The sequence below is a fragment of the Silurus meridionalis genome, chromosome 11 (genome assembly GCF_014805685.1).
Source record: "Silurus meridionalis isolate SWU-2019-XX chromosome 11, ASM1480568v1, whole genome shotgun sequence".
Taxonomy (NCBI): domain Eukaryota; kingdom Metazoa; phylum Chordata; class Actinopteri; order Siluriformes; family Siluridae; genus Silurus; species Silurus meridionalis.
In genome coordinates, this window is record NC_060894.1 from 12,771,619 (window position 1) to 12,797,338 (window position 25,720).

The 25,720-nt window shown below is 42.7% G+C and overlaps 1 long non-coding RNA gene across 2 annotated transcripts; it reads right to left on the minus strand.

Annotated features, from left to right (window-relative positions):
- Positions 1-8,409: 8,409 nt before the first annotated feature.
- LOC124393709 lies at positions 8,410-14,193 on the minus strand. Of its 2 annotated transcripts, XR_006927358.1 has the most exons (4): positions 13,105-14,193; positions 11,866-12,996; positions 10,776-10,975; positions 8,410-10,410 (listed from the first exon to the last, which is right to left on the minus strand). It is a non-coding gene; the product is annotated as an uncharacterized LOC124393709 (long non-coding RNA). The 2 variants fall into 2 exon arrangements; XR_006927357.1 differs by having other exon boundaries at positions 11,866-14,193.
- Between the last annotated feature and the right edge of the window lie 11,527 nt (positions 14,194-25,720).

Consider the following 25,720-nt stretch of genomic DNA (forward strand, 5'->3'; position numbering starts at 1 on the left):
TCTCTTTGTTGATCACAATTCTCTTTTGCAAACCTCTTGCCGACCTTATGCTGTCCTGCACTTCCTCATTCCACCACCATGTCTTTTTGTCTTCCTTTCTATTTCCAGATATCACAAGAAGTACCTTTCTAGCTGTATCCCTTATCACTTCTGCAGTAGTTGCCAGCACCTCTTCACCGAGACCCTGTCTGACCTTTTCCATAAACCTTACACTACAGTCTTCATCCTTCAGTTTCCACCATCTAATTCTTCCTTTAGTCCTCACTCTCCTCCTCTTCTTTTTCACCTCCAAAACCATCCTACAGACCACCATCCGAAGCTGTCTAGCTACACTGTCCCCTGCCAACACCTTACAGTCTCCAATCTGTTTCAGGTTGCATCTGCTGCATAGAACATAGTCCACCTGTGTGCACCTTCCTCCACTCTTATACATCACCCTATTCTCCTCCTTCTTCTTTAAATAAGTGTTCACCACTGCCATTTCCATCCTTTTAGCAAAATCTACCACCATCTGCCATTCCACATTCCTCTCCTTAAAGCCATACCTACCCATCACCTCCTCATCACCTCTGTTCCCTTCACCTACATGCCCATTAAAGTCTGCCCCAATCACCAATCATTCATTCCTAGGATCACCATCTACCACTTTATCTAATTCACTCCAGAATTTTTCCTTCTCCTCCATCTCACAGCCGACTTGTGGAGCATAAGCACTGATGACATTTATCATCACCCCTTCAACTTCCATCAGAAACTTTCTTCACATCCACTACACTCTTACTGTACTCTTCCTTCAGAATCCCCCCTATACCATTCCTCTTTCCCTCCACACCATGATAGAACAGTTTAAACCCACCACTGATGGTCCTGGCTTTACTCCCTTTCCACTTGTTCTCCTGAACACACAATATATCCACCTTTCTCCTCTCCATCATATCAGCTACCTCTCTCTCTTTACCAGTCAGAGTACGAACATTTAAAGTACCAACCCTAACCATCACTCTCCAACACTTCTCCTTTCCCTGCCGTCTCTGTAGACATCTTCCCCCTTGTAGTGTTGTACTGCCTCTTTAAGAAAGGACGTTCCCATCATGCATTGCTGTTGTGTTTATGAACATAGAGCATGTAGTGTTTCTAAGTGAAGTATGCAGTAAACCTCTTTGTGAAGCACACGTTTCAGGTGTTGTCTCGGTCATTACAATGGCAACGAGAGAGTAAAAGGCAAAATAACACGGAAAAGCAACCGAAACCACAAAGAGAGGACAAACTGACGAAAAAAGGGCGTTAAACAACAGAGAAAGCCTGAGACGCGGCATGAAGAAAAGCTACCATCGTTTATCTTGTGAGTAAAACTACACAGAAACGATCAAGAAAGAAACTAAACCAAAGTGAACAAAACGCAGAAAAGTATAAAGTGGATGTCACGCATGTGTGTAAATTTGATACAGCTTCACAACATCAAAGCTACTGTTATCCGATAAAACATGGATGCTGCTACTATTGTCACATTTTTCAAGATTTGACATTGACTCAGATCGAGGCTCAGTTGCAGTGAAATGGAAGAAATGGTTACCAAGTTTTGGAACATTTCTAACAGCTGCTGGTGTAATCGATGCGTTTCACACAAGATTAAGAAAGCTTGCAACGACTTGTGAATTTGCAAATACAGACAGATAAATAAAATCTCAGATCATACTCACATGCACATCATCTCGATTGCGAAGAAGAGCATTGAGGAATAGTAATTGCTAGACTTTGCCAGAGCATTTGAAACTTCAGAGCAGCTGAAACTGAAAATGACACACAGGCTAATAACTTTGAAAGTGTTGCAGCGATACCAAAAACAAACCTCAATAAGAGAGCACATACAAACCACCAACAGAAAATAACAGAGAAAACCTCATATGACATGCAGGAACTTTGGTGGCCCTTTCCCGCATCCTGGAGAACAGTTAACATGCTCAGCTAAAGGAGCGTCATGCAAATCATGTGGTAAACCAAATCACTTTGCTCGTTGTTGTTTCAGCAGACCACAGACGGAGCAGGACAACAGAAGATACACAAAGCCACGACAAAGACAGGACATCACACAAAAGGTGAGAGCAGTAAAGCTAAGTGAAAACAGCCCACCAACAAAAACAGTGGAGCCAGATACAACTTTAAGCACAGATGATGAACACGTCTATGTCAAACAAGTACCTGCAAATGTCAAACAACCAATGACAAAAGTCTGGATAGCTCAACAACCTCTAGATATACATTTACATTTACATTTGCGGCATTTAGCAGACGCCCTTATCCAGAGCGACGTACAAACGTGCTTTAAATCTCTAGTAATGAATAAATCTACACTGGTACGCAAGATTACAAACTCAATATAACTATAACTCGAATTCTACAAACTTGGAAAGTGCTAATGTAGGTATTTTAGGAAGAGGTAGGTCTTCAGTCGTCACTTAAAGATAATCAGGGACTCTGCTGTACGGACATCTAGGGGAAGTTCATTCCACCACCTCGGTGCCAGAACAGAGAAGAGCCTTGAATTGTACTTACCTCTCATTCTGAGAGAAGGTGGTACCAATCGAGCAGTGCTGGAGGATCTCAGACAGCGTGGTGCAGTGCGAGATGTGATGAGGTCACTGAGGTAAGATGGTGCTGGTCCATTTTTGGCCTTGTAGGCAAGCATCAGTGTTTTGAATCTGATACGTGCAGCTACTGGAAGCCAGTGAAGGGAGCGCAGCAGTGGGGTGGTGTGGGAAAACTTGGGCTGATTGAACACAAGTCGTGCAGCTGCATTTTGGATCATTTGCAGTGGACGAATAGCGTTCAGGGGGAGACCTGCCAGCAGAGAGTTGCAGTAGTCAAGTCTTGAAATGACAAGAGACTGAACAAGCACCTGGGCAGCCTGTATGGACAGAAATGGTCTAATCCTTCGGATGTTATAGAGAAGAAATCGACAAGAACGAGCAACATTAGCGACATAAGATATACTAATAGACACAGGTGCTACAGTCAACCTGCTAGACAAAAACGCACCCGACAAAATCAAAATGTCAACAAAACTACAACCAACCAACAAGAAAATACTGCCATATGGGAAACAACAACCACTTCCATTACTAGGAAAGCTAACTACAAACATCTCAGCTCATGAATAAACCACTGAGGCAACGTTCTATGTAGTTAAAGGAGATCATGGATCTCTGCTCAGTCACAAAACATAGATCATAGAAAAGGTAGAGGGTCCAACGCCTTGGGTTTCACCTATTGTTGCAATGCCGAAACCAAAAAATTCTGAGAAAATACGAATTTGTGTTGACATGAGATCACCAAATCAAGCTGTTTTGAGAGAGAGACACATTTAACCAATCGTTGATGATATTATTCATGACCTAAACGGCGCGGTAATGTATACATACATACAGATACATTACAACATTTTCCACGCATGTCAGGTTATGAAGATCTCATCACTAGCACCTGGGTTCAGAAGGAATGTTGTTTCATTTCACTGTGTACTGCATCAGCTACATATGGTTTAAATGACGATAAAAGCTTCTTGACTCTTGATCAGCTGCTGAAGTCTTCCAAAACACCATCCAACAGGTCCTACAATGCGTCCCTGAAATTCAAAATTTCAGTGACGACATTCTGGTATTTGGTACCACAGCTGACGCACACAACAGATCCCTTGAAGCAGTCTTCCAACGGCTACATGAAAACAACCTGACAATCAACAAAGGCAAATGTGACTTTCACAAAACGTCCCTTGAATTTTTCGGATACCTCTTTTCCAACAAAGGTATCGCACCTGACCCCAAAATAATTGAGGCAATCACAGACATGCCACCCCCACAAAACCAAAGTGAGATCAGAAGTTTACTAGGTATGGCCAACTACAGTGCAAGATTCATTCCTAACTATTCTTCAACAACTCAACCTCTGAGAGAGCTCACAAAGAAAGACTGGATATGGGGAAAAGAACAAATAGATGCACTGAAAACACTCAAACACAACCTGGTGAATGCTCCTTTAATGAGTTACTTTCATCCTGACAGAGAAACCAATTGTCGATGCTAGTCCTGTTGGTCTAGGAGGCATATTAGCTCAGAGACATAGAACCACCAATCACACCTATGTTGTCGCTTATGCTAGTAGAGCATTAACCCCAGTTGAACAAAGATACCCACAGACAGAGAGAGAAGCCCTTGCTAGCGTCTGGAACTCTGAACACTTCCATCTATATCTCTACGGTGTGGAATTCAACATGATCACAGATCACTAACCTCTTGTGTTAATCTTCAACAATCCTAAATCAAAACCCCCAGCAAGAATTGAGAGATGGGCACTAAGATTACAACCCTACAAATACAAGGTTATTTACAAAGCAAGAAAAACTAATCCGGCAATCTATATATCCCGCCATTCAAAAAAACTTAACAAATCTACAATCACTGATGACGTTGACACTGAGATCCATGTCAAATTCATTGCTGACAATGCAGTCCCCAAAGCCATGACATTGGAAGAAGTAAAAGCCGAGCGAAAGACAACCTTCTTCAATGTGTCATCAACACTATACACAACGGCCAATAGCACACACTGAATGATAATTTCACTTCAGAAAGTGATCAGGCAGACCTGAGATCATTTCACAATGTAAAAGAGGAACTTACTGTTCTGGACGACAGAAGCATTCTTCTGAAAGGAGGACGTATTGTTATGCCAAAAACCTTACAGCAAAAGCACTTGAACTTGCCCACGAAGGTCATCAAGGCCTAGTGAAGACAAAACAACTACTCAGGGAAAAAGTTTGGTTTCTGAGACTCGACAAACAAGCAGAACATTTACTTTCTAACTGTATACCATGCCACGCATCCTCAACGCAGATCAAACACTCACCACTTCAGATGTCTGAACTACCTGAAGGTCCATGGCAAAATGTTGTCTGTGAATTTTTGCAGTCCATTCCCTTCAGGTGACCATCTTTTAGTTATCTTGGACGAATACTCCAGATTTTCTTTTGTAAAGATAACACCATCAACATCAGCAAACAAATACATTCCATTGCTAGACAAAGTTTTCTCTATCGCAGGAATTCCCAAAATAATGAAATCTGACAATGGCCCCCCTTTCTTCAGCCAAGAAATGGCTAACTTCACAACACGCCTAGGTATACACCATTGCAAGATCACTCCGTACTGGCCTTAAGCCAGTGGTGAAGTTGAAAGATTCATGAGAACGATAAAAAAAGCCACATCAACCACTTTTGCTGAGAGAAACAAGAATTGTACAAGTTTATGAGGAACTACAAAGCAACCCCCCATCAGACCATATCCCTGGCCGAATTGTTATTCGGTAGACCTATATACATCAAATTACTGACAGTGCACACCCAAATACACAACGATGCACTTAGGCAAGCTGATTGCCACAAAAAGGAGAAGATAAAACAATACTCTGACAAGAGGAAAAGAGTTTCAACATCTGAACTCACAACAGGAGATTCTGTACTCATTCGTGAAAAGACAAAAGGAAAACTCAAAACACCAAAAACCCAATACCTTACAAAGTGATAAAAACAAAAGGCACAATGATAACAGCACAAAGAGGACAACCCATCATTACAAGAAACACCTCACACTTTAAACCCCTGAAACAAAGAGTACATGTACCACTCAGTGATCTCTCTGATGATGAAATGGATGAATTTGATTATGGAGACAGACCTCAAAAACAAAGAAGACCTCCAGAAAATCCTGAAAATCCTGAGCAACGAGAACAACGTTATCCTAGAAGAGAGAACAGGGAAAAAATCTAAAGCTAATGGATTACACTTGATGAACTATAATTAAAGCACTATGAGGAACAGTTATAGCATTAAAAAGAACGCTGTTCTAGTTTTTTTTTTAGTCACAGTAAGTTAATGTGTTTACAATGCTGAATTTACTATAATTTTTATTCAGGATTTAAGCTAACCTAATTTTGAGAAAATGCATTCCCAATTCTCTCAAGTCTAATCAATAATGAACATGCTTAGGATAATGTGTTATTGTTGTCATGTTTTGACATCTTTCTTCTAAAACAAAGGGAGGGATGTAGTGTTGTACTGCCTCGTTCCCGTCATGCATTGCTGTTGTGTTTATGAACAGAGAGCATGTAGTGTTGCTAAGTGAAGTATGCAGTAAACCTCCTTGTGAAGCACATGTTTCAGGTGTTGTTTCAGTCATTACACTCCTCTTCTTCTTTTTTTTGGCGAACAGTAGCCCAATTTCCACCGGTACCCTGTAGACTAACGATACCTGTGGCGGTCGTTGGTAACCCGGGCCTCGACCAATATGATATGATATTCTTATTCGTGAGCTGCATATTCGATTTGGCACTTTTTACGCTGGATGCCCTTCCTAACGCAACCCTCCCCATTTATGTGGGCTTGGGACTGGCACTAAGAGTGCACTGGCTTGTGCAACCATAATGGCTGGGTTATCTTAATTATTATTATATCTTGGCTAATTTCTTATCGCCCCTATTAATAATTCAATGCATATCACAAACAAATCCAATAAGCAAGATATCACTATCTTTTCCCCAAATCTAATAGACATACAATATTTAACCAATACTTCTCTCAAATGTGTATTAGCCAGCATCCTCTTTATTTAGTTTAGAGCAGAAAATATAAATTATAAATCAGCATGAAGCAGAAAATGCTGTCACAGTCATATCTCCATCGTAAGTAGGGAACTACCTGTATTTAAAAAAAAAAATATTTGTATAAAACCCATTCTTTCTCAGGTTTTCCCTCATATTATTCTCATCCTTCATGTTGTGAACAATCATTTTGCAGCCTTTTTCCTCTCCTGCACCTGCAATGTGTAAGTTTCTGCTTTTATTTAAATTTTTATTGCTGTTTCTATTCTACTATTATTAAGTCAAGCTAATATCCTTTTACTGACATTATATGTTCATATATGCTTAACTGTTGTTCTACTTATTCGTCTTAGTATTTTAAGTTATTATGTGCCTTAGAGCTGACTGTGTTATATAGCCTTGAGTGATAATATTCACAGGCTTGTAATTTTGTTCCTTCTTTGGTTCTGCCACCTGCACACATTAATCTTATGTCAAGTTATTTTGATGTGGTCCTTCACATCTTACCGTATGTTTAGTCCTTTTTGATGTTGACCCTCATTAACTTCTCTTTATTGGTTTCTTTTATTCAGCTTCTTCTAACAAACATTCTGGGATAGCTCTTAGGAGCATTTTCCGAAGACAGTATCAGCAGTTTCAACCTTTCTCCCTAGCAACCGAGGTTGCATAATTCATTGCATCTATCCACCACAACTGTTCCAGATAACCCCTTCCCTGCCTCCTCGCATTGTGCATCGTACCTTTACGCGTCATATGGGCACACAGACCTCGCCTGACCTCCATGCTGTTTCCTACCAGGAGACACAAACTGACAATGAAGATTCTGATTTTCACACCCACATCAACTCTTCCTCCTCTCACTCCGCACTACACATCTTCTCCTTATCCTTCCTGCTGGTCATGGAGCACATACAATAGAACATTTGTTCAAGAATGAGGGATATACATACAGTACATAGACAATGATCTTAAAAGTTTCATCCCAAATTAAACCTGAATAGGCAATAGCTAACTCCAATATGCATTTGTTTGGACAAAATCTATTTTCTCCTTCCAGACCTGCGCAAGCTCTAGGAATATAACCCAGCCATTAGGGTTGCACAAGCCAGTGCACTCTTAGTGTTGGTCCCAAGCCCGGATAAATGGGGAGGGCTGTGTTAGGAAGGGCATCCAGCGTAAAACATGGCAAATAAAATATGCGGATCACAAAATGTGAATTTCATACCGGATCGGTTGAGGCCTGAGTTACCAACGACCGCCACAGGTATTGTTAGCCAACAGGGTACCAATGGAAACTAAGAAAAAGTTGGCCAAAGAAGGAGAAGGAGAGTGTGAAGATGTCTACAGGAACAGCATTGAACGGAGACGTGTAGGAGAGTGGAGGTTAGGGTTGGTACTATAAATGATAAAGGGAGAGAGTTAGCTGATATTATTGAGGAGGAAGGTTGTGTTTTTGGGAGACCAAGATGTTTCCACCAAGATGGTGGAAACTGAAGAAGGAGGAGTGTAGTGTAAGGCTCAGGGAAGGGCTAATACAGGGGCTCTGGTGAAGAAGTGCTGGATGATTGGGCAACTACTGCAGAAGTGATAAGGGAGACAGCTAGGAAGATACTTGGTGTGACAACTGGAAAGAGAAAGGAAGACAAAAAGATGTGGTGGTGAAATGAGGAAGTGCAGGAAATCATAAGGAGAAAGAGGTTGGCGAAACAGAATTGGGATCGGCAGAGAGATGAGAAAAGCAGGCAGGAGTACAAGGATATGCGGCAGCAGGTGAAGAGGAATGTGGCAAAAGCAAAGGAAAAGGCATATGAGGATCTGTATGAGAAGTTGTACACTAAGAAAGGAGAAAAGGATTTGTACCAATTGGCTAGGCAGAGGGAATTGGGAAGCTGGGAAGAATGTGCAAGTTAAAGCAATAAATGATGCAGATAGAAATGTGTTGACTATTGAGGAAAGTGTGATGAGAAGATGGAGGAAGTATTTTGAGCAGCTGAAAATGAGAGAGAGAGAAGGCTGGATGATGTGGATATTGTAAATCAGGAAGTGGATAGGCTTAGTAAGGAGGAAGTGAGATCAGCTATTAAGAGGATGAAGAGTAGAAAGTCGGTTGGCCCAGATGACACACCATTAGAAGCGTGGAGATGTTTAGATGAGATGGCAGTGGAGTTTTTAACAAGATTGTTAAACAAGATTCTGAACGTTGAGAGAATGCCTGACGAATGGAGAAGAATTGTGCTTCTACTAATTTTTAAGAATAAGGGAGATGTGCAGAACTGCAGTAACTACAGAGGAATAAAGTTGATCAATCAAAACATGAAGTTATGGGAAAGAGTAGTGGAAGCCACCCTGAGAGAAGAGTTAACAATCTGTGAGCTATGTATGCTTTCATTACGAGAAAAAGCACTACAGACACATTATTTGATTTGAGAATGTTGATGGTGAAGTATAGACCCACATAGCAATTTTTATTTGGCCCAGCTCTGGCCCACAAAACCAGCTTTTGCGTGGCCCACATACCGCAATGAATTAAGGTACTAGTGTGGACCAGGTTCGGATTCCAGACAAGGGCCACACATGTGCCATAACCAAGTTAAATACCCATAACTGGTCCTAAATTGGGCCGGGTCAAAATATGACATTGGAACCAAAATACAACCATAAGTAAACCATCAACAGCAGAAAGCCCAAAACTTAGCCACACCTGAGTGTAATCCATAGGTTAACTAAACCTGGCAGCCAAAATATGGGCCATAAAAGGGCCATGACAGAGCCATATCTCACCCACCTGTATGACCATAACTGGCCCTATTGTGGTCCTATACACTGGACCAGATAGGTTCCACATGTTAGCCTTAACAAAACCATAACCAAGCCACTTGATACACACCCCCCCAAATGAATAGTCACCACAACGACAATATTCTGAACAAATATTTTATTATATTTAACATAAAACCTGACATAAAACGCTTGAACATCCATGTTTGTCATTAACAAGTTTCACACTTTGCCTAACACTTGAACGTCCTGGTTAATAACAAGATTTACTCAACCTATAACACTTAAACAACCGTGTTTCTAGTCATCAACAAGTTTCACTTCACATAACACTTGAGCCTCCACTTTTATAGTCAGTAACAGTACGCTTCAAATAACTCCAAAACATTAATGATTTTGTCAACGAACAAGCCCTGGACAGAGTTTTTGAACATCCATTCCTGAAGTCTGCTAACCAGTCAGACTCTCTTCGCACACCTTGTTCTTCATTCTCTCTTTTTGGCCACCATCTCTGTCTGGGGCCAGATATAGCCATCTTTTAACTGTGGAATCGATTTATTTTTCTGTTGAAAAAGACGGTTACGCCTTACAGCCGCTGAAAAACACAAGCACACATAGCGTGTAATTAACTTTTGCATCAACAGGTAACGTGGATATTGGATAAAATACAATATTACAAGACAAACTGCACCTAGGACCTCTGGATAAACTGCTGTGTTGTCTTTTCCTGTGTACCTGTCTACCCATTTTAATTATTGTTTCTTCCTTCCCATGTTTATTAAAAGTATGAATGACAGTATATATTGGGCATAAATGGCAACTTACCAATCACAACATCTCGTATCTGTAGGCGTAGGAAGCCAGTCTTTCCATTCACTCCTCTCATGTTAACTTTCCTCGCCAAATATTGTAAAGTCCATGCATGATTCTCCAAACACACTCCCGAACGTCCGTCCCACCTTTAAGAGCCAGTGTGTTTACCTGAAATCATTTATTAATTAGTTAATAAAGTTGTAATTATGGATATTTTTTCTTAAACAATTGTTGTTTTTCTTCAGAAGGCCTTTATTAACACCATAGAGCCATGTAAATTGCTTTTATGATGGATGGATGCACTTTTTTAGGCTTTAGCTAACCAAACTCTATGTTGAATACTCATCGCAATTACTGTATAAAGCTTAAAGATACAGGACATTTTCAAACATAACTCCAATTGTATTCATATAAAAGGAGGAATACACTAAGGATTTTGGGGTAAAATATACCTTAAAGCTGAAGAGAAAAAATAATGGAAAATAAAAGCTAGCCAAATAGGTTTGAATGTTATAAAATGAATGCCCACATACCAATTGCTTATGGAGGTCAGGAGTACTCCGCAGATTGTCCTCCATGTCCTGAATAGTACTGAGATCTTTGAGTGGTAATAAATTTCGATCCAGGCCTATCTCTGTTTCCTGACTTGATTGCATACACTGGAGGGTCTTAAAGATAATTCGCAATTGGTCCATCACCATTTCCTGTTTTGTTAATATATTATGAAGAAGAACTAAGAGGAAAAAAGAAAAAGACAGACATTAGTTTTTTGTTGTCCAAATTTTACTGTATACTTGCCACACACCCAACCTAACTATAGAAAACATTATAGAAAACAAATTCAGAAACCTATAAGAAAAATGCATTGCACTTAATTACCTAAAAGTCATTGTTGTTGACATTATGTAATAATTATAAAAACAACATTGCACGTGTATTCACATGGGACACAGCAAGCATTTGGATCACTATATAGCTGACGCTTTTATAGAGGAAGGGTTTTGTGCAGGTCAGGCTATGATTCTATTATGTTCTCTAGTCACACTTTGCCATAGCTGTGATTACCAAGGTCACATTTGGTTACTGAAAACATAACAGACTGATTGTATGTTTGTTATTAATCATTTCATGGGAACATGACTAGCATAGTTTTCCTTATAGATAGTTTATAATGACAAAGAATATGCAGTGTTATTCCATATGTAATCAAGCTTGAGCTTAGTGGAACATTACACAACAAATATTCGTACATTACTCGTCACATTCTGTGCACAAAACCCTTCCTCTTTAAAACCAGCAGCTATGTAGTGATCCCGATGTTTGCGGTGTCCCAAATAAATGCACATGTAATTTTGTTTTTATTCTTTATACTCATTTGACTCAGGTGATGTGTAGATTGTCAGAGAGAGAAAATAGCAAAGTTGTGATGTTCAAGAGGCAATTCAAAAATTGGATAAAGAACATATGGATGGCCCTGTACCAGAGTGCTTCTCACAAGAAGCTCATCAATTTTAAAATCACTGGCAATGTGAATGAACCAAAATCAGATGATCCTGAAGCTAATCCTGTGACATACTATCAGTGCATTCTCTGTGTGAAAAGTGATAATACTAACATACTCACACATTTGGTGACTGGATGTTTGCTGGATGTCCCTGGTGGGGTGTGACCTTGAAGATTCAGAGTGCCTTTTTTTTTATGGATCTCCTTACTTTTGTGGGCTGTTTTTCTGACCTCAATGTCAGCATGCCTTGAAAGGGTCTCAGTGCTTGATTTACCTGATGTACAGCTCTCAGAGCGAACATGCCAGCCGGAGGATAACATAGTAGTGCTGGTCTGGGGACTTGAGTGGATTTTAGGAGTGCTGTGACAATCTGCATACAAGTCAGGACTGTAGTAGCAACTTGGGCGAAGGTTGTGACTCATTTGGCTGTGTGGATGAAGGGGAGGACTGCTTTGGCCATGTGGGCTAACATTAGGACTGCTTTGGCCATGTGGGCTAACGTCAGGACTGCTTTGGCCATGTGGGCTAACGTCAGGACTGCTTTGGCCATGTGAATGAAGGTCAGGACTGCTTTGGCCATGTGAAGGAAGGTCAGGACTGCTTTGGCCACTAAGTTGGAGGTTGTCTACTACAAGAGAAATCTGTTCCCTAGTAAACACTGGAGCATTAGGTAAGGCATGCCTCCTACAAAATACAAAATATCTTAGTCCTTTAACAGCTGTGATATAATGCACTGTAACTTAAAAAGGCTGATGCTTCTTACCTTTTTCTTGACTTTGTTCCTTTAATGAGTTTCATATCATTAGGGAGGTCAGGAGTACTGTGGCAGAGCTTTGGGTAGCTTGGCTTTCCTGGGTCTAATTTGTGTTGTCTAGCGATTTTTGGAGCATCAGGTATGGAATACCTTCTGCTTAAAAGTACAAAATGTCAGTCATTTATCTGCTGTGGTGAAATAAATTATCATTATAAAAAGCAGATGCTTCTTACCCTTTTTTTACTTTGGTTCTTTCTGGTGTCCTTCCATCTCACTATCATCTTCTTCTCCAGGGAAAAGAATGTTCTTGGGTCTAACAACACATTTATTAATTTCAAAATACACTTTTATTTTTAAATGTGGTGCAAAACACACAAAGCAAAACCCTACTTTCTTTTTCTTTGAAATGTAATGGGTGAGTTCCCTCCATCGGTCTGATCAATGTCTGTGTGATCAACAGCTAGAGGTAGTTTACGTTTTGCCTCCTTGTAGCTAACTGGAAAAGTAGCATCACAAAAAGAAGAAATGTAAAAAGTAAAACAATGATTTTAAATTAAATTACTATTAATTCATTTAAAGGAAGTGGTGGCAAAACATAACTCACATGATGGGAAAATATTTCTGGCTTCCAATCATCTCCAGGACTCTTTTGAGATTTTACAGCTTTTGTTATATCACTTTTATTTGGAGGCCACATGCACTATTTTTCACCATTTTTAATCCAGACTGCAGGCACAACTTCAACCTCATTTGTTTTGTTAAAGACAACAACGTGAAACATCTAAAAAGACAAAGAATTGTATTCCTCAGCCGAATATTATACAAAAGCAACTTAAGAGTTATTTCTCTTGATGCAGGAGTGGAACAACAACAAATCTGTTTCGGAATGGCAATCTCACATACTTCTGAAGCTTCTTTCCTGTCATGAAACACCGAACATTTGTGGAGAGGTTGGAAACCACATAAATTCCCAACTCCTTTGAATCAATAGGATATTTAAAGAAGTGTTCCACTTGCTTATATTCATTGCCCATAAGGTATACTGCACCTTTATCCTCAACAATGTTTTGGACTAAAACCAACTGATTGTCGATTTTGACACAAGAATCTCTCTCATTGAGTTTCACAACTATATCATCAATCGCAAGAACTTTAAATTGACGAGCTTGTAGTGAGAAGCACTCTGGTACTGGCCCATCTGTATGTTCTTTATCCAATTTTTGAATTGCCTCTTGAACATCACAACTGTAGTTGCTATTTTCTATCTCTGACAATCTACGCATAACCTGAGTAAAAAAGGATTGCAAGGCCCTCTAACCAGTTTTTTAGTTTTCCTAAGAAATTTTCAAAGGGGAATCCTGATATAAGATCTAGATTGCCATGTATTTTGACATCTTCACTGAGGTGCACCAGGCCATGGATATTGTAAACCAACAACTCTTCACCATAAAGCTGGCCAAAGTGTTCAACAAATGAAAGCAACAGAGTATTTGCAAGGTCATTCATCTTCATGCAAAATTTTGGACTTGCCAAAATGTACACAGCTACAGACAAAAGCATGAAGTTGTCGTAGATTTGATGCTTTTGAACATCGTTCAGCACAAATGGACCAGTGTACAACAAGAATTAGCCGCTTGTGGTAGAGACGCTAGCTAGCTATCTCTCCCCGAGTGTTGCGTCTGTGACGGCTATCGGTTTGCCTACGGAGAGCCGCTTGGCTCTGGTGGGTAGGGCTATGCGGCGGGTCAGGCTACAGGTTGCTTCCACACAATGAGTGTGTTGCAGGCATACCAGGCTGGCCTGCTATGGGGGATGATGCGAGCTTCCTTCTGAGCGCCATGGTGTCCCCTCCTGGCCTGACCTGATCACGCTGTAGGTAAGGGCGATTGCTGGCGGGTTCAGGAGACTGCGGTGGCGTTTCAGTGGTAGTTCCTCGCTGCTCCGATGGGGCTACTTGGCGGCAGCCTCACCCTGGTACGTCCAGGTGCAGCGAAATAGCCCGGTGAGAGAGTGTTGCCACCCGATTCCCGCGGGGAGGTCCTAGGGGCCCCTGGCGACACTCTAGCCCGAGGAGGGGCTGGACGGCCTGAGGATCGTCCTCGCCTCTAGTGAACGGGCTGTGGTGCGTAGGCTTGATGGCTTGCATCTTGGAGGGCGGTGCGCACCTCATGCTACGGTGTTCGTCCCTCCCCGGCACCACCGGGAGGCCGGTCTGTCGGCCCTGCCACAGGGTGTTCAGGATGCTGCCTCCCTCTAGCGGTTAACTCCCTTATTTCCGCCCGTAAGTTCGTTGCGGATGGGGGTCATCCGCTGCCTCTCAGGGGGCTTCAACGGCCGCAGCACGCTACTGTCTGCTAGCCCTGCCACGGGTCGTGTTCAGGGCGCAGCTTTCTCCAGCGGTTTGCTCCCCATATTCCGCCCGTATGATCGCTGCGGATGGGGGGGATCCGCCGCCTCTCAGGAGGTGTAGTCGGCTGCAGAGCACCGCTCCAGCCGCTCTGAGTGGGTCAGGGGCCAGCCCCGAGGGGTTGGTTCTTCCTGTGGCGACTTTCTGTCAGTCTGGAGGGCTGCCTGGAGTCTCTCGGGGTTCCTGCGTACTGTGGAGAAGGGCTGCACGATTCAGTTCGCGTCTTCTCCTCCCCGGTTCAACGGGGTGCGTCCCACCCTGGTGGGACCCATGCAAGCTCTGGTCCTGGGACAGGAGGTGCGTGCTCTCCTGAGGAAACGGGCCATCCTCCTTGTTCAGAGAGTCAGGCTGCTACAGGCCGTGCTTCGTTGTTCCGAAGGACGGTGGGTTGCATCCCATTCTGGATCTCCACTCCTTGAACCACTCACTTTTGAGGCTCGGGTTCGGGTTTCTTGTTTAGAGAGGTCGTGTCTCAGGTCAAGTCCAAGGACTGATTTGTCATACGCTAGATCTGGAGGTTGCATGCTCCCATGCAGCCGTCCTTCACCGCACACGGGAGGTTCCTGAGGTTGCTTTCGGGGCGAAGCTTACTAATATCGGTCCTAACGTTCGGCCTAGCACTCTCACCCTGTGCCTTCACAGAGTGCGTGAACGCGGCACTGACCCCGCTGCAGCTTCAGGGCATCCGCATTTTGTATTATATCGACGATTGGTTGATGTTGGCTCGTTAGAGCTCCAGGCAGTTCGGCATTGAGATGCTGTTCTTGCCTGCGTGAAGATACTGGGGTTCAGACTGAGACGCCGGGTAGAGTGTACTTTTCCCCGGCACGGAAAACCACTTTCTCGGCGTGGTGTGGGACTCGGCCGGGTTGCAGGCACGGTTGTCTCCCGCCCGGTTTGTAGTCATCCTCACTGCAGTCAGGAGGGTTGGAGCAGGCCAGCCAGTCACTGTGAGGCAGTTCCAGAGGCTGCTGGGTCTCATGTCGACAGCGTCCAGTTTATTTCCACTCGGCATTCTTCGCATGTGGCCCCTCCAGTGGTGGCTCCGGGGCAGGAGGGTTCTCCCCCTGAGGGAGTCTGTATCGTACCATGAAGGTCTCGCGGTGTGCCCTTTGAGCCTTGGTTGCATGGTGGGACCCTACGTTCTGTCCCGAGGCCCCGTTTTTAGGGACTCCTTGTCGTCGCATAACGCTAACGACGGACGCTTCCCTCACGTGGTGGGGAGCTGGCCTTGAGTGGCCACTCCGCCCAGGGTCTGTGGAGCGGCCCACGTCTCTTGTGGCACATAGGTTGCCGGGAGATGCTGGCAGTGTTGTTGGGGTTACAACACTTCCTCCCAGTCCTTAGAGATCGCTATGTGTTGGTCCGCACGGACAATACTGTGGTGGTCTCGTACATCAACCACCAGGGGGGCCTCCAGTCTCGCCCTTGCAAACAACTGGTGCAGGAGGTCCTCTTGTGGTCTCGGGACGAACTCCTCTCATTTAGAGCCCGGGATGGTTGGATGTCTGTGCAGACGCCCTGTCGAGACAGTGGCTGCCATGGGACGGTCTTGGCCGAGGCTACGCCTGTACGCCTTTCCGGTCGCGCTGCTCTCGAGAGTTCTGGAATGAGTTCGTCTGTCTCCTCCTGGTAGCACCTCGATGGCGGGCGGAACCCTGGTTCACCCCCGCCCTGGGTTGTGGAGGCTGTGGCCCCTAAGGGGGCACAGTTCATAGCGGCTGTTCTCTCTACCGAGGTAGTAGAGGCCCTTCTCCACTCCAGAGCTCCCTCCACGAGGAGGTCGTACGCTGCACGATGGCGACTGTTCGCGTCATGGTGTAAGCACCATGACTTGGACCCAGTTAACTGCCTGGTTGGTTCAGTTCTGGTGTTTTTGCAGGTACAGTTGCTGCAGGGTTAACCCCTTCGACCCTGAGGGTTTCCGTGTTCGCTGGGTAGGTCCCATTGGTGACACATTTCCTCCGCGGCGCTCCGCTGTGGCCCGGGACGTGACTCAGAGCGCCTGTCTGGGACTTAGTCGTCCCACCTAGAGTTGCCCACTGGCATGGCCGGAGTGTTTCTTTACACGAGGCTGGGTGCTCCCACACGATGTGTTGTGTTACAGGCATTCTGCCCTCCTCTGTTTATAGCCCCCGACCAGGGGTTACGAGGCACGGCTGTGTCCAGTGCGAGCACTGGGTGCTTATCTCCACAGGACGAGTCCTTGGAGGTGGTCGATGCAGTTGTTCGGCTGCGAGTCCTGGTCCCCGCTCCGATCGCGGTCAGGGCTCGCTCCACCGGAGTGTGGCGGCCTCTGTGGCCGGGTCCCCTGGAGTGTCACTCCGGGACATCTGTGACGCTGCGGGTTGGTCCACCCCGCTGACCTTTGTCAGGTTCTATGGCCTTGACCTCAGAGCCACCCCGGGCTCCTCTGTCCTGCGTGCTGGTGCCGAGGCCCTCACTCTTTCGGCAGGGTCTGGTCAGTGTGGCGTGATTGGACACTCGTTCCCATAGCGTTTCGACGCAGCTCGAGTTCCTGAAGGGGAACGTCTCTAGGTTACGAACGTAACCCTAGTTCCCCGGCGAACGAGACGCCGCGCCTCCGCCACACTCCCTGCATCCCTGCGGCGCTTACCTTCTCTCTTTGCAGAAGCTATTGTCGCTACCATCGCACAGCCATCTTGTAGCTTCCTGGTTTACGCGACGTCGCCTGTCTATGACATCACGGCTTGCCTATTGGCTAGATTTCACACGTGGTTCAGAGCGTGGTCACGCAGGGGCGTTCCCATAGCGTTTCGACGCAGCGTCTCGTTCCTTCGGGGAACTAGGGTTACGTTCATAACCTAGAGACGTTCTCCAAGATCAGAGTGGTCCTCAACAGAAGCTGCAGTCTCTTCGTTTACTTCCTTATCTTCAACATCCAACTCAATATTTTGGTGGTCACCTTCATCATCACTAGTTTCCATCTCTGATTTCCCTGAATCATCAACACAAACACTTAATTTAAAATTGTCCTCCACCTCCCCCTCCCTATGTTGCTCATTGTCAATCAATTCACTGACTAGTCTTAGTGCCCTCCTTCTGGAATTGCTCCTATCATTGTACTTCCAAACCTTTTCCATACTTTGTCTCTATTGAAGCCTTTGTTCTTCCTCCTAAAAAAAAAATAGATTATTAAAAAGTTTTAGACTATAATGAAAATGAAATACCAGAAAAAGAGAAGCCTCTGTTTGATTCTGAAAAAGCAAAAAAGCTTGATGATTCATTAAAACCACTAATTAAAAACCATTAATTATAATTAAAACCACATTTAATTTCTAAGATTTTAACTCAAAATAATACTGTTTGATGTAACACCTAATGAAATACTGTTTATACATGCAATCATGGCTGAACAATTAATTAAAAAGTAATCAATGACATAACATGCAACATACACCACTAATAAAATTCTAAAATATTGGTCAAACAAAAATGTATAATTTTCACTGTGATTTAATATATGGACATTTGCTCCAACCAAATAACATCAAAATGACGGTTACAACCCTAATCTGCCTAAAACTATTTAATTTAAGTGACATAATACAATGAGTGACTTTTTCAGGAGTAGTGGCATTATTTAAAACATATCAGTTAAATTAGATTAAAACTGTTCACGTGCTACTGAAACAAGGGCACTCGTTTAAGTGCATGCGAAATTCATTTTTTTCCTTTTTTTTTTTTTGCCATCGTTCGTTTATTCATACACGTACAGGTGTATTTTTTTATCCTCCATCCCCCGCCCGTTTGCATCAAAGGACACCGAAAAGCAATGCGATTATTTTGATAGCACGTGAATTCATCATTTGATCATTAAATACACATGTGACCGTGGCTACATTTAAGAAGATTATAATATTTGTTTATTGATATATATGTATGTTCTCACTTACCAACTCTGCTGACTTTCCCGAGTTCAGTGCGAGCGGCTGGTCCCGAGAAACACCGCGTCCGCCCACTTTTTCAACAGACACTTCCTGGAGTATTTTCCTCGTTGGAGATTTGTTGCTTAAAGCGTTATAAGCCTTGAATCATAACAACCAGCTACAACTTGAATTACAATATGTAAAATATTCGATCTGAATTACAAATATTTGAAAATTTGTCATAAAGGCAATACGAGACTGTGTGTGTGTGTCACGGCAATCTGGGTAAATAAAACTACAATCCCTTGAAGCATTGCAAATTATAATTGCGCCTTTTGGCCAACTTTGCTCTAATAGGCCAATTTCGCATTTCCAGGTTTTAAAATCATGATTGGTGCACGCTGGGTAAAAGTTATTCTGGACGCTGGGTAAAAGTTATTCCGGTAAAAAAAAAACTATTTTTTATTTTATTAAAGTCTACACCTACCCCAACCAAAATTCCTGAGTGTAATGACATGACCAAAATAAGTGTTCCACTATTTCACCTTTACTATTATTATACAGTGTGACAAAAATTACGGCATACTGATGTGCGCATGCCCAGTAGTTTTAGATTTAGCTTAGATTTAATGAAAATGTTTAGACTGTATTAATTGGTGGTTTATTTGTCTACAAGTGTAAATTAATCGCATAAACCTTTTTAACTGAAATCAAACAATTACAGTTGATTTTCAAAAATTTTCAATTACAGATGGATTTTAAAAAGGGGTAAGATCGGCCATACGTTTGTGGCCCACATATGTATACTTGACATCTGGGCCGAATACTACAAATGGCATCTGGCCCATGTCTTGTGAGCCGCCTTAAAATTGGTACCACCTCTGCCAAACCTGGGCCATGTTTGGCCCACATGCTGTATGCCAGTGCCGGATGAATGCCAGCTGTGCCAGATGAATGCCAAGTCTGGGCCAAATTTGTTTGCTGACTGGGGAGAAGGTCAGAAGAAGTTGCATTGTGTGTTAGTGGATTTGGAGAAAATGTATGACAGGGTGCTGAGAGAGGAGTTGTGGTATTATATGAGGGAGTTAGATGTGGCAGAGAGGTATGAGTGTGGTGAAGGACATGTATAAGGACAGTGTGGCAGCAGTAATGTGTGTAGTAGGAACGACAGACTGGTTTAAGGTAGAAGTTGGATTGCATTAAGGATCGGCTCTGAGCTCTTTCCTGTTTGCAGTGGTGATGGACAGGCCGACGTATGAGGTCAGACAGAAGTCTCCATGGACTACAGTGTTTGTAGATAATATTGTGTGGTGAGAGTAGGGAGCAGGTTGAGTAGAGCCTGGAATGGTAGAGGTACGCACTGGAGAGAAAGTGAATGAAAGTCAGTAATAGGAATACAGAGTACATGTGTGTAAATGAGAGGGAGGGCAGTGGGGGTGGTGTGGTTGCATGGAGAAGAGGTGATGAATAGTGCAGGCAGGGTGGAGTGGGTGGAGAAAAGTGGCAGGAGTGATTTGTGATAGAAGGTTATCTGCAAGAGTGAAAGGGAAAGTTTATAGAACTGTGGTGAGACCTGCTATGTTGTATGGTTTAGAGACAGTGGCATTAACTAAAAGACAGAAGGTGGGGATTTAGGTAGCAGAGTTGAAGATGTTGAGATTTTCATTAGAAGTGACAAGCATGGACAAGATTAACAACAATTTTATTAGAGGGAAATGTGCAGAGGAGGGACATGGGGTATATCGGTAGGAGAATGCTGAGAATGAAGCTACCAGGAAGGAGGAAAAGAGGAAGGCCAAAGAGGAGGTTCATGAATGTGGTGAAGGAAGACATTCAGGTAGTTGGTTTGATAGAGGCAGATTTAGAGGACAGAGTAGTATGGAGACGGATGATCCACTTTGGCGACCCCTAATGGGAGCAGCCAGAAGAAGAAGAAGGAGCAGCTTATTTTGTACCCACTAGCCATGCTTACCTTCGTTTGGGTCAGAAAATAAAAACATAGAACATAGAATTCCTGATTTTTTTATTTCAGATTTTGTATCACCAGCCTGTACTGTTGACCCAAGGCAGGGTGGGGTCAAAAAATTCATGCCATTGGTATACAATTCTAACCCTATAATATATGTGCCTCAGCATCTCGGCTGAGCACTGAAACATAAGGTGGTCTTCTGCTGTTGTAACCCATGCAATTCAAGGTATGATGTGTTGCACATTCTGAGATGTATTTCAGATCCCTAGATGTAGAATACCCAAATTAGTCTGTCTGGAACCAACAATGAGGCCATTGTCAAAATCAAGATCACTGTAGCAGCGGACGAGCGCTAGTTCGCTAAAGGAGGGCGGACACAGTGGAAACGAGCGGTGAGTATTACATCTTTGGCTGATTTGACTGATCGGTGTACTTTTTTCAGTGACCGGCGAGGAGGATAAAAGGAGAAAGAAAAGATGCCGAGCAGATCTGACTGTGTGCAAGTGTTCTATAACAAAATATAGTTGTTTTTAGTTTTACAGTTTCAAAAAAGAAATGTTTATTGAAAATTGAAAATGGATTGACATGACCAAAATTGTAATTTCAAATGAATCCCTACTCAGAAGTGGAAAGTAACGAATTACATTTTATCAAATTACTGTAATTAAGTAGTTTGCTTTGTGTACTTCTACTTTTAACAGTAAGATTTTTCATTTCACTTTTAAATAAAATTGTAAATATAAGATGACAAAGCTGACTGTGTGCAAGTGTACTATAACGAAATATAGAATATGGATGATAGAAATAAAATGTTTTTTATTTTTAATAGTGCAGTTTCATTACTACAGTTTAAAAGAAAAAATTTTTATTAAAAAATGATGGCCTGTCGCTGAGAAACACGGAGTTTGAGCTCCCTCCAACCATTCTCGATTGGGTTTAGGTCTGGAGACTGGCTAGGCCATGCCAGAACCTTGATATGCTTCTTACAGAGCCACTCCTTGGTTATCCTGGCTGTGTGCTTCGGGTCATTGTCATGTTGGAAGACCCAGCCTCGACCCATCTTCAATGCTCTAACTGAGGGAAGGAGGTTGTTCCCCAAAATCTCGCAATACATGGCCCCGGTCATCCTCTCCTTAATACAGTGCAGTCGCCCTGTCCCATGTGCAGAAAAACACCCCCAAAGCATGATGCTACCACCCCCATGCTTCACAGCAGGGATGGTGTTCTTGGGATGGTACACATCATTCTTCTTCCTCCAAACACGTTTAGTGGAATTATGACCCAAAAATTCTATTTTGGTCTCATCTGACCACATGACTTTCTCCCATGACTCCTCTGGATCATCCAAATGGTCATTGGCAAACTTAAGATGTGCCTGAACATGTGCCTGAACATGTGCTGGTTTAAGCAGGGGAACCTTCCGTGCCATGCATGATTTCAAACCATGACGTCTTAGTGTATTACCAACAGTAGCCTTGGAAACGGTGGTCCCAGCTCTTTTCAGGTCATTGACCAGCTCCTCCCGTGTAGTTCTGGGCTGATTTCTCACCTTCCTTAGGATCATTAAGACCCCACAAGGTGAGATCTTGCATGGAGCCCCAGTCCGAGGGAGATTGACAGTCATGTTAAGCTTTTCCATTTTCTAATGATTGCTCCAACAGTGGACCTTTTTTCACCAAGCTGCTTGGCAATTTCCCCGTAGCCCTTTCCAGCCTTGTGGAGGTGTACAATTTTGTCTCTAGTGTCTTTGGACAGCTCTTTGTTCTTGGCCATGTTAGTAGTTGGATTCTTACTGATTGTATGGGGTGGACAGGTGTCTTTATGCAGCTAACGACCTCAAACAGGTGCATCTAATTTAGGATAATAAATGTAGTGGAGGTGGACATTTTAAAGGCAGACTAACAGGTCTTTGAGGGTCAGAATTCTAGCTGATAGACAGGTGTTCAAATACTTATTTGCAGCTGTATCATACAAATAAATAGTTTGAAAATCATATATTGTGATTTCTGGATTTTTTTTTTTAGATTGTCTCTCACAGTGGACATGCACCTACGTTGACAATTTCAGACCCCTCCATGATTTTTAAGTGGGAGAACTTGCAAAATAGCAGGGTGTTCAAATACTTATTTTCCTCACTGTGTGTATATATATATATATATATATACAGTGGAACCTCGGGTTACGAGTTTAATTGGTTCCATCACTTTACTCTTAACCTGAAAAGCTCGTATCCGGATACAAATTTTCCCATAAGAATGAATAGAAACTTCGGTAATTCGTTCTGGACAACCAAAAAGTGTTTCTTAAAAAAACGGTTATCCAAATGAGAAGCAACTTTTCCACTTCTTTGAGAGCGCGTGGCCGTTGCTTCAACGAAACATTCATCGTAACACCTCTTGCAGTATCTAGATCAACTATTTTATCCTTATTTTTTAGTATTGTGCAGATAGTGGATGTTGACCTGTTATAATGGCTTGCTATATCAACAACACGCATGCCATCGCGGTGTTTCTCGATTATCTCCTTCTTCATTTCCACAGTGATGGCTTTTTTCTTCTTTCCACCTTCTGTATCAGGCTTCTTTGTTGGCGGCATGGTGATAGGAATACGTACAGTATTTGAAGTTCAGTAATTCCACACTGTTAGAGCGATGAGCGGATGTGTATGTGCTGCACGAGAGCGCAGCGAGAGCACGTGGCGATACGTAAAAAAACTAACCTGCCTGCGATTTTTCCGTGCGCAACGCTCGTATCCTAAAAAATTTCTCGTAACTAGAGGCAACATTTTTTATGAATTGCGACTCTTAACCTGAATTTTACGTATCCAGGGGCGCTCGTAACCCGAGGTTCCACTGTATATATATATATATATATATATATATATATATATATATATATATATATATATATATATACACACACACACACACACACACACACTGGCGATCAAAATTAGAGAACAATTTATAAACAATTGAACAATTCTGATATAATGTCATCTTCCTGTCTATACCATGCTACCAGAACACCTTTTCCACAAAATAACTAAGGCATTTCCAAAAAAACATTATTTTGCAGAAAACACACTGATCAAAATTAGAGAACAACAATGACTTTAGCATGGAAAAAGATTACAACAAAAATTTTTGAAGGTTACAACAGTCAGCATTTAGTAGGAAGTGTACAGGCCTCTGCTCTGAATGACTTCAGCACATCTGCGGCCACAGGACAGCACTAGTCTCTCACACTGCTCTGGTGTGATTTTGGTCCACTCTTCTTCCAGTCTCCTCCACAGTTCGGTGACTGTAGCGGGTTTCTTGGCCATAACTTTGTCGCCAATGATTTTCCAGAGGTTCTCTATTGGGTTGAGATCAGGGGCAGGCCATGTCTGGGCAGGAATGTCATTATTTCAATGTTTTCAGTTTTAAGGAACTGCTTTACCTGTTTTGCTGTGTGACATGGAGCGTTGTCCTGCATAAACACTGCGGACTGATTAGGTGATGAACGCATGGAAGGAACCATATGTTGGTGAAGAAGGTTCTGATAAAAATTTGCATTCACTCTGCCATGTAGCTGTATAAGAGGCCCAACTCCTGCTACAGAAAACATGCCCCAAACCATGACACTTCCTCCTCCACTTTTCACTGACTTTTTTTTACACACTTTGGGTTCAGTCTTTTTCCAGTTTGTCGCCGAACGTTTCCCATCGGACCCAAATAAATTAAACTTGCTTTTATCACTGAAGTGACCAGCTGGACCAGTTCTCCTCTGTCCACACAACATGCTTAGTCTAGCCTTTTGATTCTTCCTGTTAATGAGAGGTTTGGTCACTGCAGAGTGGGCTTTCAGTCCAAATGCTCTTAAACGTCGAGACACTGTACGACGAGACAGATCCTTACCCTGTTCAGCGCTGAACTGGTGAGCAATTCCAGCTGCAGTTTGGAAACGATTGCCCATTGAGATCCTCCGCAGTATCCTGTCCGCTCTTGTATTTGTCTTCCGTGGACGACCAGCCTTCTTGGCGGACTTGAATGAGTTTGTGATGTTGTAAAGATTCAATATTCTTGAAATCACAGATTTGGAACGACCAACGTGTCTTGCTATGGCTGATAGGGTCATCCCTTTAGCCTTTATCTGGACAACCTGCTGCCGGAGGCTTTCAGTCACTTTAGAACGGCCCACCATCTTGCAGAGTCAGTGAAACTGGAAGTTAGGCTGCCAGTTAAATAGGGGTTGACAGATAATCAAGGAAATCAGCACCAGGTGCCAGATAAACACCAATAACTGGGAGGTATCTAAAAGTGTTCTCTAATTTTGAATCAGTATGTTTTCTTGAAAATAATGTTGTTTTTTTTTTTTTGGAAATGCCTTAGTTATCTTGTGGAAAAGGTGTTCTGGTGGCATTGTATAGACAGGACAAAAACTACTTCAACTGTTGAGCAGTGAAGATGACATTATTTCAGAATTGTTCAATTGTTTATAAATTGTTCTCTAATTTTGATTGCCTGTGTGTGTGTGTGTGTGTGTGTGTGTGTGTGTGTGTATATATATATATATATATATATATATATATATATATATATATATATAAAGATTTGACTATGGTTTGTAATTCAATTTAACCTGTACTAAAAAGTGGATGACAGAAAAAATTGCACACTTGAAACTACTGTGCTAAAGTGTGAGGACAGACAGCACCGATGGAAGACCAGTGGTCCCCAACCTTTTTTGTGCCACGGACTGGATTAATGTTGGACAATATTTTCACGGACTGGTTTAATGTCACAGACAATATTTTCACAGAACGGCTTTTAAGGTGTGGCGGATAAATACAACAAAATAAAATTATATGACCGGCATAAAAATTGGTTTTTTATTTAAATATAATAATAAATGTGAATCCATAGTGTTGTTTTTTGTTCATTTTGCTAGCTAGGGTTTCAATTTAGCGGTAA